Source organism: Lacerta agilis, chromosome 17, assembly GCF_009819535.1.
Source record: "Lacerta agilis isolate rLacAgi1 chromosome 17, rLacAgi1.pri, whole genome shotgun sequence".
NCBI lineage: Eukaryota > Metazoa > Chordata > Lepidosauria > Squamata > Lacertidae > Lacerta > Lacerta agilis.
Window position 1 is genome coordinate 17,862,926 of NC_046328.1, and position 17,237 is coordinate 17,880,162.

The window sequence follows — 17,237 nt, forward strand, 5'->3', positions numbered from 1 at the left end:
CCGGTCTGCCTCAATGCATCCTGGATTACTTAAACTAAAAGGCTAAAACTAGCCTATCTAAGCTCCCCATTTAAACTGCAAAGGGATGGAACTCTACTGAACTCACAAACGCGAGGAAGGAAGGAGAATATCTAAGAAATATATCCCCTCCTAGCATCTATTCACATCCCAACGTGAGTCAAAACATTGGTTCACTCAGCTCAGTACCCTCTATACCAGCCTTTCTCAGCCTTGGTTCTCCAGATTGTACTCAGACTACAAGTCCCATCATCCATGACCACTGCCCATGCTGGCTAGGAATGATGAGAGTTGTAGTCCAACAACATCTGAGGACCCAAGGTTTCTTCTTCCTCTTCCTCTTCCTCCTCCTCCTTTTTCCTTGAACACAAATGTATTGCAACAAAAGCTGGTGATCATGTACAGGAAAATATTGTGAATCACATCCTTTTTCTAGAGAGCCTGCAAAAAAGTAAAGCACAGTCACAACGAGGGCTTTTCTGGACCCAAGGTTGAGAAAGGCTGGTCTGAATGGACTGGGAGCAGCTCACCAGAGTTTCAGATAGGGGGTCTCCCCCCAGCCCTACCTGGTGATGCCAGGTGTTCAACCTGGCACTTTCTGCATGCAAGGAAAGTGCTCTACCACTGAGCTACAGCCCTTTCCTTTAGCAGGGAGGTGAATGTTGGTTCTGCATTTGATCATGATGACTGCTATTTATTTTCGGTTTTGTTTCTTGCTGCCGAAAGGCCCCAGGCAGGTTTTTAAAGAGGCACTGTTGCATCTGTTCAACATTCTCCATCACTTCCTCCCTGACTTAATATCCCTCTCATTCTCTCGAAGTCCACAGGATGCAGGACATTCGCTCCTCAACCCCATCAGCGCAATGCACCAAAAAAGTCAGAGATGAATGGCTGCGTTTAAGAGACTTGATAGTGGCTTGACAGAGGAGGTTTCTCTTCTGATGGTGAATGCACACATTTGCGTCTGGCTCCCTCCCACCCTGTTCTTCTGACCACTGTTGCTTCGTGTCAAATGGTCTGTGCAGGTTTTTGAAATCATACGAAAGGCTTTGAGACCCGTTCCACAGAGAATAAAGTGGGACGACCATTTAGTGCATAGTTAAACTATGGAAATCACCCTCACAGGAGGCAGTGGTGGCCACCTACTTGGGTGGCTTCCAAAAAAACGACTGGACAAGTTCTTAGAGGAGAAAACTATTGATAGCTGGCTACTGGCCATAATGGCTGTGCTCTGCCTTCATGGTCAGAGGCAGCAATGCTTCTGAATACCATTTGCTGAGAATCACAAGTCAGGAAAAGGCTCTTGTGCTCAGGTCCTGCAAGTGGTTTCCCCCAGGCACCTGGTTGGCCATGGTGAGAACAGGATGTCCTGATCCATCAGGCTCTTCTAATGTTCCTAAGATGTGTGCATACATCAGGGGAACTTTTTTCCACCAGCGGGGTCACATTGCCCAATGGGGAACCATGTCAGTTGTGGGTGGGGCCAGAGGAAAAAGTGGATGGAGCCGTGGATTAAAAACTCACCTATTCTTGCAAATACCTAGCTCACGAGTAAGGCAATTGTTCCCATAAATGTTTTTATATAGGCAAGTGATGATATTGCCCATTGTTTCTGAATGCCATATGGGAAGCAAATGATGATAATTATAAGTGAGGCTCCTGTATTTAATATTGCACCAGGAACAGGGCCGGATTTAGGTTTGATGAGGCCCTAAGCTACTGAAGGTAATGGGGCCCTTTATATGTCCAGCTGTCCTTCGTCAACAACAAATTGTCGCTGTTTTTTTGTGTTGAATATATGCTATATGGCAGGGGTGGTCAACTCCCAAGTGACTGCGATCTACTCACAGAGTTAAAAACTGGCAGTGATCTACCCCCTTTTTGGGGGTTCAGGTCAAAGTTGTTGAGCTAGGAATGAAAGTCCTGTTTGGGGGGTTTCAGGTGAAAAAGAGTTGTTGAGCCTTTTTTAGGGAGGACTAAAGCCCCGTTTTTGGGGGGTGCAGGGAGAAAATGTTGAGCTTTTTTTAGGCGAGCCAAAGTTGTTGGGCTTCTATGGGGGGAGCTAGTGATCTACCAGTGATCTACCACAGGCGTCCAGTGATCTACTGGTAGATCACAAACTACCTGTTGGGCGTGCCTGCTATATGGTAATTTATGGACCTAATAGGTATCTAAAGCCATTTGCACATAACAAAATAGGAGCCTACACAACACAAAACACTGTTGCTGTATGTAGGTTTTATTTTATTTGTTTTTTATCTTATATTTTGGAAATGTACACCCATTTTTTTCCTTTAATTTTTTGGGGGGCCTCTAAGAGAGTGGGGCCCTAAGCAATAGCTTTTTTTAGCTTATACCTAAATCGGGCACTGACCAGCAACCAATAGCGAGTGAGCAAGAAAAGGGCGCTTTGCCTGCTGAATCAGAATCGCTGTCCAGGGTGCTGATGCTGCTGGGATCAGCACACCCCAGTTCCAGATCTCCATTTCGGGCCCAATGCCTGAGGTTTGCGGAGGTGCCCCCTTCTGCATTCCGCTCACATCGCCACCCTTCTCCTTCTCCCCGGCTTACCGCTGGCTGTAATTTCAGGCCGGAGAAGCGGCGAGAGGGCAGAGAGAAATATAGATTGTGTGGGTAGAGGGGACAATGCAGGTTGTCTGATTGGTGATCGAGAGCATTTATCTCCACTGCGGCTGGGAGATGGAAAATCACCTCCACTCACCGCACACAGAGAGAGAGAGAGACACGCAGCCGCATGCACACCCTGCTGATTGTTCAAGCTCATTGACGGTCTCGCATTCAGAATGCCGCTGCCACGGCAGAGATCAGAAACTTATGCAACCATCTATCTGTACGGGGGGGGGGGGGGAAGGGAGAGAAAAACCATAGCTATCCAAGGACCGTTTGGCTCTCTCTCATGTGCACACTGCTATCGAGCCAGTGTAGTAAAGGCATCAGTGGTGGCTGGTGAATGTTGACATGGGGGAACACAGGGAAGGGCAAATTACGGCAGGTTAAGGCAATGTCTTGCCAAATGCAAGGTGGTTCTTTTAAGAGTGATTCAGGAGCAATACAAAACACGAGTGAGTGAGAAGGAGGAGGTTTCATTCCTAAATAGCAAGCAATATATACATACATACCAGACACGCACTTCTATCTGCCACTTGGAAACCCTAAATAAGTGGTGAAGTGATTCCCCCAGGTAGCCTTAGATTGCATGGCCCTGCAGCCGATCAGTCTATGCATGAGCTTCCAAATGGCTCTGCCCAAACCATCTGATTTTATAGATACCGTAGCCACCTCCTCCCAATGCCTCACTTTCCAATAACATCGAAGAAGGTTCCCAGCCAGCACTAACCTCCCAGACTGATTAAGGCAGCTGTGTGGGGGGCTTCACTTCCTCCCAACTGATTAAAAAGGTAAAGGGACCCCTGACCATCAGGTCCAGTCGTGTCCGACTCTGGGGTTGCGGCGCTCATCTCGCTCTATAGGCCGAGGGAGCCGGCGTTTGTCCGCAGACAGCTTCCGGGTCATGTGGCCAGCATGACAAAGCCGCTTCTGGTGAACCAGAGCAGCGCACGGAAACGCCGTTTACCTTCCCGCCGGAGCGATCCCTATTTATCTACTTGCACTTTGACGTGCTTTCGAACTGCTAGGTGGGCAGGAGCTGGGACCGAGCAACGGGAGCTCACCCCGTGGCAGGGATTCGAACCGCCGACCTTCTGATCAGCTAGCCCTAGACTCTGTGGTTTAACCCACAGCGCCACCTGGGTCCCTTTCCCAACTGATTAGGACATCAGAAAAGGTTCTCACACCTTCAAAAACTTAACAACTGCCAGGGAGGGGGAAGGAACAGAGGCAGGAAGGGTAACCATGTTAGAATCACCACCTCCTCGATATACAGTTGGATTTCCTATACAGGCAAGGTTCACAGTAGCCAGAATCAATGAATTATGGGTTTCTCCTCACCCTCCCTTGCAAAGACATGAAGAACTGAGTGCATGGTTGCAACCCTGTGTATGCATGCAACGCTACAGCTGCTGCCAGCCTGAGTCAGGGAAAGAGGCGTGTGGACGTGGTGGCTGCAGCTCCGGGTGCCTGTGTGCCCCTTGGGCTGGCAGTGGCTCAGGCTGTACTCTTTTTTGCTCTTCAAGATACGGCAACCCTAGGTTAAAGAGGTGCTGAAGCTAATGGAAAAGCAAGACCTGCTGGCGTGTTAATACTGTCAGTCCCTCCGTCTTATGCCCAGGTTGCATACCTGCGTGCAGAAAGCCGAGACACCACAGTCTCTGCCAACCTTCATTCCAAGGAAAGTGAATCCCAGCTAAGCACTTGGAACCCCCAAAGCCTCTCACCATTCAGAGACAGTGGTGGGGTGTAACAATAAAAGGGGAGGAGGGGTGTGTGTGTTATTTATTATTTATTTGTTTAATTTATTAGATTTATATACCTCTCTCCATCAGAATATCTCTGGGCGGTTCACAAGATAAAAGCACAGGAACAGCAAAACAGTACTCCCTCACCACTCCTACAAAGGCCTGGTTGAAGAGGAAGGTTTTTACCTGGTGCCTAAAGATTTATAAGAAAGGCTTATTGGTGTGTGTGTGTGTGTTATTGTTTTCATCATGCATTTTGTGCTTTTATATTGCATTTTTGTGCTGTGGACTACCCTGATCTGCGGATGAAGGGCAGTATACAAATTATTATATATATTTTTTAATTATATGTTATTAGATGCAGAAAGACTTTTTTGACCACTTGCTGTTCTCAAATACAGGCATGGGGAAGGTGTCACCCTCTGGGTGTTTCTCTCCAGTCTGTGGCCCAAAGTTGAGCTAAAGGTAAAGGTAAAGGGACCCCTGACCGTTAGGTCCAGTCGCGGACGACTCTGGGGTTGCGGCGCTCATCTCGCTTTACTGGCCGAGGGAGCCGGCGTACAGCTTCCGGGTCATGTGGCCAGCATGACTAAGCTGCTTCTGGCGAACCAGAGCAGCGCACGGAAACACTGTTTACCTTCCCGCTGGAGCGGTACCTATTTATCTACTTGCACTTTGACGTGCTTTTGAACTGCTAGGTTGGCAGGAGCTGGGACTAAGCAACGGGAGCTCACCCCGTTGCGGGGATTCGAACTGCCGACCTTCTGATCGGCAAGCCCTAGGCTCTGTGGTTTAGACCACAGCGCCACCTGCGTTGGCCAGCTACCACCATCCATATCCTGTGCTACCCCCCCCCCCCCAAGCTGAGAGGCTTCTCCACTCGGGGCCCATCCTGCCAATGTGTGGGTAGGAGGCTTGGTGTTATTAAAAGGATGCCTGCTCCCCATTACAGCCGGTGACTCGGTGCAAGGCAATCTTGCCCAAGCAGGTTTCCGACAAATTGAATAAACTCTGCCGCTGTTTTGCCGGCTGTTACTCTGATTGTCAGCTCACTTTATCTCTCCCGCCAAGTCTTTGCAGCTTCCCTGCCTAATAAGGGAATCTCTCCTGCCCTCAATTTGCAGGCGTCTCTGTCTCTCCCCCTGCTTTCTCCCTCCTTCCTTCGCCGGAGGAATAAAAATCACCCAGGCACATTTCTGTGTCAAAGGGAACATGGATTTCATATCAGGAAAGGGCAGGATCTTTGCAAATTGCATAAAATTGATGCAAAGCCAAGCCCCAACCACTTTGCATGGATTTTGCTTATTTGGCTTCTGCTGGTCAGGAGGGCATGGAAGCCCCAGCCTTGATCCCTGGAAAAATCTTAGCTCTTCCTTCGACATAACAACATCAGAAGATCCCTGTTGGATCAAGCCAGTGGTCCATCTATTCCAGCATTCTGTTCTCACAGTGGCCAACCAGGTGCCCCCTCAAGCAGGACCAGAGCACAACAGCCCTCTCCCCACTTGTGACTCCCAGCAGCTGGCAGAGACATTCTGCTTTCATACTGGGCCAAATTCAGAGTGCTGCTATTATTATAGGAAGTCATTTAATAACTTGGGGCCGGTTTACTTGCAAGATCACCTTACCGCATGTACATCTACTTGGCCACGTTGATTGTCAGAATTGACACTGTTACAGGTGCTGCACCATACCCGTTCCACATCTGTAAGATTTTGATATTTGTGTGTGTGTGTGTGTGTGTGTGTGTGTGAACACTTTGGAACTCCCTGCCAATTGACGCTGAGCAGGTGCCTTCATTATTTTTTTTACAGTGCCTGCCAAAAACATTTTTTTTGTTTTGACAAGCTTACCCAGATATGTAGAATGTTGGTGTGTGTTTTAATCTGTTTTTGGTTTTGCTGATTTTTAAAAAATGTCTTAAATAGTTGCTTTTAACTGTTTTTACCAGTAGTTTTATTATCTTTGTAAACCACTTTGAGATTGTTGGGTGTGTGTGTGTGGTTTTTTTTTTTAATCAAGTGGGGTATAAAATGTATAAAATAAAGAAAACTATGGAGGGAGAACATAGGTATCATGGCTAGAAGCAACTGATAACCTTATCTTTCATGAAATTGCTTAATAGGTGGCTGCTCCCAGACTCTGGAATTCCATCCCTAGAGAAGCTAGACTGGCTCCTTGTTGTCTTTCTGCCGGCAGGTAAGGACTGTCTTATTCCAATAGGTGTTTGGGAACTGACTTTTTTTTTTTAAAATAGAAAAGCTTTTCAACAGCACAGTGCTGTCTGCATTTTAAGAGGTGTTAAAATATTGTTTTAATTCTATTAGAGTTCAATTACTTTTAAAAGGTGGTCTTGTATGTATGTGTGTGTGTGTGTGTGTGTGTGTGTGTGTGTATATATATATATATATATATATATATATATATATATATATATATAAGCTTTTTTATTTTATTTGTGCTCTTTTAATTTGTGTAAGCCTCCTTGAGTCCCGGTCTCAGAAAAAGGCAGGATATATGTGAATATCACCACCTGCTCTTAAAACCATCCAAACTGGTTGGTTTGCCTCCTGTGGAAGTGAGTTCCACAGTTCCCTAACCCTCTAGTCTATGTAGAAGAGCCTCTTGTTTCCTGTCTTAATTCATTCAACATTCAGGTTCATTGGATGGCCCTGAGTTTTTGTATTATTAGGAAAGAGGGAGAAAAACTTCCCTCTGTCCATTCTCTCCCAACCACGCATCATTTTGGGCACCTCTTTAAGAACATAAGCTTCTCTGAATGTTCATTTGAAATCAGTTTCTCTGCAATATCCACCCATTGTCCTCCCTGAGCATCAGAGAGCAACCCAGATCTTGTCTGTTATTCTCAGCTGAACGAAATTTCATTACTGTCCTAATAGAAACACCCCCCCATATCGATCCCCCCCTCCCCTGGAATTGTCGACAGAGCTTCATTAATTGCAGAATAATACCCCCACTTCAAATCCAGCATCTCCTAATTTCATAAAACTGGTAACATTCATGCAACAACGGAGGCGACAAATTGCCTCAGATCAGGCTGCAAAAAAAAGGCCTTCTAAGTGCTGGTTCTGCTACAGCACAGCTTGGTGTGGCATTGTGCTGGGGAACTGGTTTTGTGAACTGAGTCCTTTCAAACAACGACAGCAAAGGAGATGACTGAGATGAATTTTAATGGATAATAATTGTGTGCAACGTTCAGTTGAAGTGGGTGATAGTTGCGCCAGACCTCCCTGACGAGGACGGAATATACGCAGGTAAGAGAGAAATGTGTGGTGTGTGGTCTGCAAAGTCCTTTCATATGAACCTAAAAAGAACCTGATGGATCAGGCCAGTGGCCCATCTAGTCCAGCATCCTGTTCTCACAGTGGCCAACCAGATGCCTGTGGGAAACCCATAAATGGGACCCGAGAACAAGGGCCCTCTCCCCTTCTGCGGCTTCCAGCAGCTGGCTTTCAGAAGTATTGCTGTCTATAACTCTGAAGGCAGAGCACAGCCTTCAGGGCGAATAGGCCTCTCCTCATCAGAATTCCCCAATCCTCTTTCAAAGCCATCCCACACCGCCCACTGTGGATGTGAGCTTAACTCTGCCATGTTTCTTTTTTTTAATAAATGATTTTTTTATTAATTTATACTATACAACAACAACAACAAAATCAAACATACAATTCATATACATTTTCCAATTTTGGCTAACATAGCCGTGACTTCCCTCAGACCTTCCACATGGCTTTCAGAATTATATCTTAATATTATACTTCTTTAATCTACCATTGCTTACATTATCATAAATCTCATACATACCCTAACTACCATACTTACAATAATATTTCTACACATTAACTACAAAACTTCTTGAAGTCCTATTAGCGTATTCAATTGCAAATTGTCTTTCAAATAGTTAGTAAACTTAAACCAGTCTTTGATGAATTTCTGGTCCTGCTGTTCCCAGATTCTTCCCGTCATTTTGTCCAGTTCTGCATATTCCATCAATTTCACTGTCCATTCTTCTTTCGTTGGTAATTCTTCTTGTTTCCACGTTTGTGCTAGCACAATCCTGGCTGCAGTCACTGCGTATTGGAAAAGTTTAATGTCCTGTTTTTCAATGCCTGTACCTACATAACTCTGCGATGTTTCAGCCAGAGGTAGATAGGTTGAGATCTGACGATAAATGGTGTGATTTGTGGGAGAATAGCAAGAATTCTGACTCCCAATTCTTTAACAGTAGTATTGTTATGAGTTTGTACGTGCCGGATTCCTGTAATCCCTGGATCCAGCAAGTGTTAGAATTTAATCAAGGCTTGGGGTGTTAAACTGCTTGCCAGGCCTGTTAAATCCAGCACCGAGGGCCTTCTGGCAGTTCCCTCACTGTGAGAAGCAACGCTACAGGGAACCAGGGAGAGGGCCTTCTTGGTAGTGGCGCCCGCCCTATGGAACGCCCTCCCATCTCATGTCAAAGAGATAAACAACTACCTTACATTCAGAAGACATCTGAAGGCAGCCCTGTTCAGGGAAGTTTTTAATCTGTGACATTTTAATGTATCCTAATATCTGTTGGAAGCTGCCCAGAGTGGCTGAGGAAACCCAGCCAGATGAGTGGGGTACAAATAAATTATTATTATTATTATTATTATTATTATTATTATTATTATTATTATTATTATTATTGAATCCCTATATTTAGCCAGTGTTAAAAGCTGATGAAGCCATGTTAGCTTCCTGTTTTGAGGTGAGCAGCTGGGTGATGGGCCATTAAAAGGACAAAGGATCAAGGGGTCTTGGGGGCAAGATGGCAAATGGATGGAGGTCCCACCCTCAACAGATAAGGCCAGAATTTAGCATAGAGAGGTTAGAGAGTTAGGAGTTATGTGAGCTAGAAGCAAGAGAAGAAAAAGCTGCGAGTTGGAAAGGCAGGGAGAGAAAGAGAGCCATGGCTGACCTCTGCTTGAATCCAAGGCTTGCACCCCAAGCAAGACCCCTTTTTTGGGGTGTTAATGCTGTGAACCCTTCCATTGCAAATATGTGTACATAATCCATATATCCTAAAGACACCACAGTCTCCGTTGTGCCTCGTTTCCAAATGGAAACACGGACCCTCGGTAAGATTCCTGGGACCCCTGGCTTCTCTCACCGCTGAGAGATTGGGATGGAGAGCAACAGGGTCAACAAAAAGCTTATTCTTCTCACTCCTTCTCAATTAGGCCGCTAAGATGTAGAAGGTTTGGTGGAGGGTGCAGGTGGAGGAGCCAGGAGTTTATTTTTAATGACTCAACCAGTTCTCAGCCTGAATTGGTTGCCTAAAACAGGGACCAGGGACCTATTTCAGCCCGAGGGCCACGTTCCCTTTGAGGCAACTTTTGGAGGGCCACACGACACTCGTAGGCGGGGCCAGAGGTGCATCAACACATGCAATTTTTGCCTGCACAGTTTTGCCTGCTATTCATTTTTTGGGTTTGAAGCAATATACTAGCTGCAGAGCCACTGCTGCTTCTACCCAAGACTCAAACCTCATCCCCTGACATTTCATTTTACTTAACATGAAAGCACTGGTGCTGACCTTATAATAGCAAGGTAAGTGTGTGCATGTGCAGGAGTTTTAATACAGTACTGTGACCTAACAAATCTCTGCTGGAATGCCGGTTACAGTTTCGGATCGATAGAGAAAGAAGGTTCTGTTGAGAGAGTCCTGAGAAATTCAAGACTAGCTGAAAGTCTGCTGGGCCACAAAACCAGCAGCAGAAGTCAAGTCTTTTCGCTCCTTTTTTTAATTCAACGCAGGCGCTACGGAGTCCAGATTGGGTCAATACATTTTGCCACCTGAGTCTAGAGATGGTCAGATCCAGAAGTGGGGTGGGAAGAGATCAGGGAGCTAGATTACCTCAGGGAGGGCCCTAGTAGGATGGAGGAAGGAAAATTGTGATCACAACAGCTGCCTGAGCCTGAGGAGGGGGCCAGTGATTTAGGGAGTAAGGAACTATATTCAGGAGAAGGACCAGGCAGGATTGTCGGTGTGTGTGTTTGTGTGTGTGTGTGTGTCTATATATTTCTATCTCTATATAATGTTATTAATTTTTATTTCATGCCATTTATATACTGCTTGGTTGTAAAAGCAAGCCAACAAATTAATAATAATAATAATAATAATAATAATAATAATAATTAATAGTTTATTTATTTATACCCCGCCCATCTGGCGGGGTTTCCCCAGCCACTCTGGGTGGCTCCCAACAGAATATTAAAAACATGATAATACAGTACATCAAACATTAAAAACTTCCCTAAACAGGGCTGCCTTCAGGTGTCTTCTAAAAGTCAGATAGTTGTTTATTTCCTTGACATCTGATGGGAGGGCATTCCACAGGGCGGGTGCCACTACCAAGAAGGCCCTCTGCCTGGTTCCCTGTAACTTCGCTTGTCGCTGTGAGGGAACCGCCAGAAGGCCCTTAATGCAGGATCTCAGTGTCCAGGCTGAATTTTGGGGGTGGAGACACTCCTCCAGGTATACTGGGCCGAGGCAGTTTACAAAAATAATGAAACAATAACATTGTCGGCAAAAGCAGTCCCCAGGAGCACAGAGCTTTGTCATGCAGAGGTGATTGCTGTAGACACCACTCTTTGACCCCTGAGATGTGTGCTTATATAACCCACCCCCGTGCTTGTGAATACAATGTGTTTTAACTTCTGAATTTTAAATGGTTTCAACCCACCCTGGGGCCTGCTATTGAAGGGCCGGTAATACACTGAAGAAGAGGGAGAGGAAGTACTAATGGCCTGCAAAAGTTTGACCAACAAACCCCAGTCTACACGACACTTTGTGGTCAACTTTTCTGGAAGATTGAAAGCTTTAAACCACTGGACATGTCATGCTCCTGACCTCTTGGACGCTTAAAACTAATGAGGGAAAGAGGCAGGAGCAGATGGCTTCATTAAAGAGCGGCTGGCCTTAGATTAGGGGGCAGTTGCTGGCTAATTGGGTTGCTTCCTTTCCTACAATACAAAGCCTCAGTTCCTGCCTTGGAGAACAAAATGGACAATGCAAACTTTGTCCACCTACAGGAAGCAATGTCTCGATTTGCTGCATGCGGCGAGTTGCATCTGTTGAACTTCTGGCTGCCATTTTATGTGGCCATTTCACACCCATTGCAGAGTAGCGGCTGGAGTGTTGCACTGGGTAACCCAGGTTCAAACCCTGACTCAGTCATGTGAAGCTCACTGGGTGATATTAGGCCAATCACTGTTTCACAATCTAAACTACCTCACAGGGTTGTTGTTGAGATAAAATGAGGAGGAGGAGGACTGTCATCTTGAGCTTCTTGGAGGGAAGGTGAGATTTGACATCCGATGCCCTCTTTCATGTGTTGTTTGTTGTTATTTTTTATAATGTATTTTGTGTTTTTTATATTGTAATTTTATATTATGGACTGTCCTGTGATCTATGAATGAAGGGTGGTATACGAATTTAATGAAGAATAATAATGATCACAATAATAGTAACAACAACAACAACAACAAATTGCTCTAAGAAATAGTTATAATAGTTGTTTATTCCACGAAGAGACTGAGCCAATTAGGAAGCATAGGTATATAAGAATCAGAGTCAGACCATTGTTGTCACCTTTCCTCTAAACCAGTGTTTCCCAAACTTGAGTCTCCAGCTATTTTCGGACTAAAATTCCCATCATCCCTGTCTTGCTAGCTAGGGATGATGGGAGTTGTATTCCCAAAACAGCCAGAGACCCAAGTTTGGGAGACCCTGATCTATATAGCTGTCAAGTTTCAGATTTGAAAATAAGGGATCAGCAGCCTCACCTATCCCGGGGACAGTCACATGGCAGTGGTGGGTGCAGCCAGAAGCAAAAGTGGGCGGCACTGGTATGAACGCGCGCATTAGGCTTGCTGTATTTTGGAAACTCTGCTACGACACTTGTAAGCGTGGGAAATGGCTCCCGCTTGCTTTGAGGCTGTAAAGAGGCGAGGTCTTCCCAGTCCCTGGCCAGCAGGGGGAGGGAGAGGAGCTGCTTCCTTTGAAAAAAACGGGAAATTAAAGGGATATAAAAAATAAGGGATAGCAGTGGGAAACTGCTTGAAATAAGGGAGATTCCCGGGGAAAACGGGATACTTGACAGCACTGCTGATCTAAACTGAAAAACCCAAAATGCTGCACCCTGCTGATCATTTGGTTTTCCCTTTTCCAAATCTACAGTATCTTTTTTGAGGGGAGGTGACCAGAGGTCTGGACAGGCAGATTTGAGCCTGGAGACTGAGGTTGCCTGAGCTTCCTCTGGTAAGACATCTCATGACACAAGAAGATGCAAGCTTTCACTTTGCACAGAATAGCTCCTTCAGATAGAGCATCTTCCTAGCTTTCACCTGGCTTCATCGCCGTTCTCCTTCAAGGACGTCCTTACTGATTTCCAGCAGAGCTACTTGCCCCCCAAGGGGAACAGAGTCAGGACTTCTCTGTCAAACAGGAGGACAGCGCTTCCCGCACATTTCAGGAAGTGTGAGTAACATTCATTAGCACCCAGGATTGGAAGTAGCTTAGTGGGACAAGGCAGAGGCACTGGCAAGATTAAAAATCACTCTCAGCCCTGCCGCCAACCGTACGCTGCCTGTTACCGACAGTGGCTTTGATTAACGGCTACCCTCAGACACTCCCAGCATCTCGAATGCCTTGGAGGCCCTGGAGAGATGGAGCCCAACGGTAGCAAAGCCCTTCCTGGTTCTTTTGTGCCACACAAGAAATGGTGTCTGAAAAGCCTAACGCAACCTTTGGCAACTTGGTGCCCACCAGATATTTTGGACTACAACTCCAGCAGAACTCCAACCAGTGCGGTTTATTTCTTGAGAGGTCTAAACCACAGAGCGTAGGGCTTGCCGATCAGAAGGTCGGCGGTCCTAATCCCCACGATGGGGTGAGCAGCTTCCGTTGCTCGGTCCCAGCTCCTGCCAACCTAGCAGTTCGAAAGCACATCAAAGTGCAAGTAGATAAATAGGTACCGCTCCGGCGGGAAGGTAAATGGCATTTCCGTGCTCTGCTCTGGTTCGCCAGAAGCGGCTTTGTCATGCTGGCAACATGACCCGGAAGCTGTACACCGGCTCCCTCGGCCAATAAAGCGAGATGAGCGCCGCAACCCCAGAGTCGTCTGCAACTGGACCTAATGGTCAGGGGTCCCTTTACCTTTACCTAGGGCTGCACTGCACAATTGCAGAGCAAGCTAAGAATCAGCAGGATGAGGCTGAGCTAATACAGATGAAGCTGAGGACTGAAGGATCAAGGAAACAAACTTGGGAAATACGAAGGTCTGTGCACAGGATAAGGAAACTGTGGCCCTCTGGATGTTGATGAACTCCAACCCCCATCATCCACCCACAGTCACAGATCTCCCATTCTGGGTCTACTCCATTTCATGTCTTCTATCCAGAAGCAAAATACCACCTCAGAGGCATCCAATACAGATATTCAAACACTCAGGGGGGGATATTCAAGTGTCTCTATTTTCCAGGCACAGCCCCAGATTTACATAAGCCATCCGGGTTTCTGATTTGGTCCCAGAATGTCCCACTTTCCCTTAAGACGTCCCTATTTTCATCAGAGAAACAGTATGGAGTTATGCAACCCCCAAGCCAAGGAGATAAGTAACTATACAACCTTTAGAAGACACCTGAACGCAGCCCTGTATAGGGAAGATTTTTTAAATGTTTTGCTATGTTTTTATATAGGTTGGAAGCTGCCTAGAGTGGCTGGGGCAACCCAGTCAGATGGAAGGGGTATAAATGTTGTTGAATAGGACATCCCTATGTTGGAGGGTATTATCAGGACATTCATGCCGTCTGATTCACTCCCAAGCAGTGCCAAACAATGGTAAAAGGCCCCCTGCAACGTTTTGGGGGGTGCAACCCCATCATTTCACAGCACCCCACAAAATGAGCCCTCAGTGCCCCAACCTGTGGAGTCACGGTTTCGCTGAAAACCCAACATCATCCAATTCACTCCCCAGTGGTGACAAATGCAGGAAAAAGGCCCCATGTCATGTTTGGCGGAGTAAACCTCTCATTTCACGGTGCCCCATAAAATGAGCCCTCAGCAAACCACAAAATGATCCCTCGGTGCCCTAACCCGCGAAGTCACGGTTTCACCAAAAACCTGAAGTCATCAGATTCACTCCGAAGTGGTGCCAAACAATGGCAAAAGGCCCCCTGCAGCGTTTTGTGGTGAAAACCCCTCATTTTATGGCGCCCCACAAAATGAGCCCTCAGCGCCCTAACCAGAGGGATCACATTTCCCCCCAAAACCCGACATGGTCCAATTCACTCACAAGTGGTGCCAAATGGTACCTTGGTATCTGCACCCGCATCCGCCTTCATCACTTCTCACCCCAGGGAGACATTAGGAACAGCTGTGAGCAGCCAACAGGTTAAAGGAGACCGCATCCATCCCACGGTATCTGAGTGCTGATTGCACAGGTGTGTCCCCGTTGAAGCAATTAATTGAGTGAAACGTGAAGCTAATTTTAGCGTGTTTATACAAAACAACGGCTCTCAGATGAGGAGAGAGAGGTAATATGCAGGCAGCGTTCTAGCTGGGCGGTGATGGAGCCGAGGTCATTAACAGAGAAAAAGGAGGAAGAGAAAGGTTGAGCTGTGGTGGCTGGTGCCCATCGGGACTGATAGGGCGGGAGGCAGGGAGTCCAACAGTAGGTGGCGCCACCATCAATGACAGTCTGAGCCAACTAATTCTAAGACAATCATCTATTAATGATGTGTTTCCTACTCTCTTACTTGAATTGTGTTTTTACATTTTTATGGGATTCAGTGTCAAATGCTTTCAGGTACTTTGTAAGACAAGCAATTAACAAATGCAATAATTAATAGGGGATTGGGCAAATTCATGAAGGCTTGTCATGGCTACTGGTCATGATGGTGGGAGGCAGCAAGGCTTCTGAATACAAGTTGCTGGAAACTGCAGGAGGGAAGAGGGCTCTTGTGCTCAGGTCCTGCTTGCGGGCTTCCCGTAGGTATCTGGTTGGCCAGTGTGAGAACAGGATGCTGGACTAGATGGGCCACTGGCCTGTTTCAGCAGACAGGCCCTTTCCATGTTCTTCTGTTGATCCTTGCCTGAACGTTCATCTAGGAGCTAGAGCATCCCATCCTTACCCCCACACCGCATTCTCCATCTCAGGGTGGGAATGCAACCTGGGAGACAGCATGTTTTAAGAGGCAATTAGTACCACTTCTGCAAAGCTGTCAACCTCGAGCGGCCGGGAAACAAGGGAGGCACCGGGATTTGCAGCGCAACCTGCTGCTTCCGTCTGTTCCTTCAAAGAACCATCTTGTAAAGTGTGCGCTGGGAAGAGTAATCGGAGAGGAGCCAAGCGTGGGCCAAATGCGCACAGGTGTGGCTTACCAGGGAGAAGCTGGGTCAGAACGGATGCTTTCTCTTGTTGCTCAATGCTGCCTGGCTGAGGGTGCCATTCTTTGCATGCTTCCTTGGGCGTAAATTAAGGACAGGAGGATCTGATGCTGTTAATGGTGCTTTAAACCCCCCACACTGTGGAACTCCCTGCCACTTGACACCAGGCAGGCATGGCCACCCCTGTACTCTTTACAGCATCTGCTTAAAATGTTTTTGTTTAAGCAAGCCTATCCAGACATGTAGAATCTTTCTGGCTTATAATGGATTGATAATTGTCCCATCTTTAAACCCTAGAAAGTTGGTGCCAGTGAGTGTGGACGACAGTGTGTGACTCTGACAACAACAGAGCTAGTGGTTTAGACCACAGCACCATATAGTGATAGTTATGGTTATGGTTATAGCTGTAACACTATAACTCATGGGCCACCAATGAGGCTGAGTGTTGGAAGGTTCTTTGATCCATGTTGAAAGGACTTCTTCACACAGTGCATAGTTAAAGAGCCAGTGTGGCATAGTGGTTAGCGTGTTGGACTAGAACCTGGGAGACCAGAGTTCAATTCCTCACTTGGCTCTGATGCTCATGGGCTGACTGCAACCCACCCACCAGCTGCTGCAGCAATCTTCTTTCAACTTTTGAGAGGTTGGTGGTCCAGCCCACTGAAGGTGGGAGGCTGAGGGATCCGGCCCACTGGTGGAATCCAGATCCTAGCCCCTGGGATATAGCAAAGGTGTGTGAAAGCTTCAGGAGGGTATCTCCTTTGAGCCTCCAAACAGCACTGGAAGGCCCTTGTTCAGTGTGGCTAAAACCCCAAACAGGAGAAAAGGGGGATACGCTGCAATATTTTGTTGCAGCTCCTCACTGGTTTGTTCCAGGTGTTTTCATCCCTGCATCTTCCCTGACATGGAAAGGCTCAGCTTGCTCTGGAAATGGGGGTGTGGGTGTGAGTCGGGGGCGAGACACGAGAGGCCTGCAAAATGAATACACACGCTTACACAATGAATAGAGAGCAGAGTCAAAATGGCTCTTGCCATTTCAGGTAGTTACAAACATTTCTGAAAGGCCATCAAGCTCTCAAGGCAGAGCCAGTTAAATTCCTTTTCCCGGACTGCCCGTCAACTCAACTGTCGGCTGCCAGCAACTGCCCAGCTTGTACAACTCTTTTTGGGAGCTTTCAAAAACAAACTTGCAGAGCTTGCATTTTGCAAGCAGGGGGGAACCCCACCTCCCAATCATTCAGCATCCTTAAATGCCTCTAAATGAAGCAAAACGGAGCAAAGGTAACTCATTTGTTTTTGTTTCTTTTTGGCTTAACATGTTGGGCACATTGCACTTAAAGGTAAAAGGACCCCTGACCATCAGGTCCATTTGTGTCCAACTCTGGGGTTGGGGTGCTCATCTCGCTCTATAG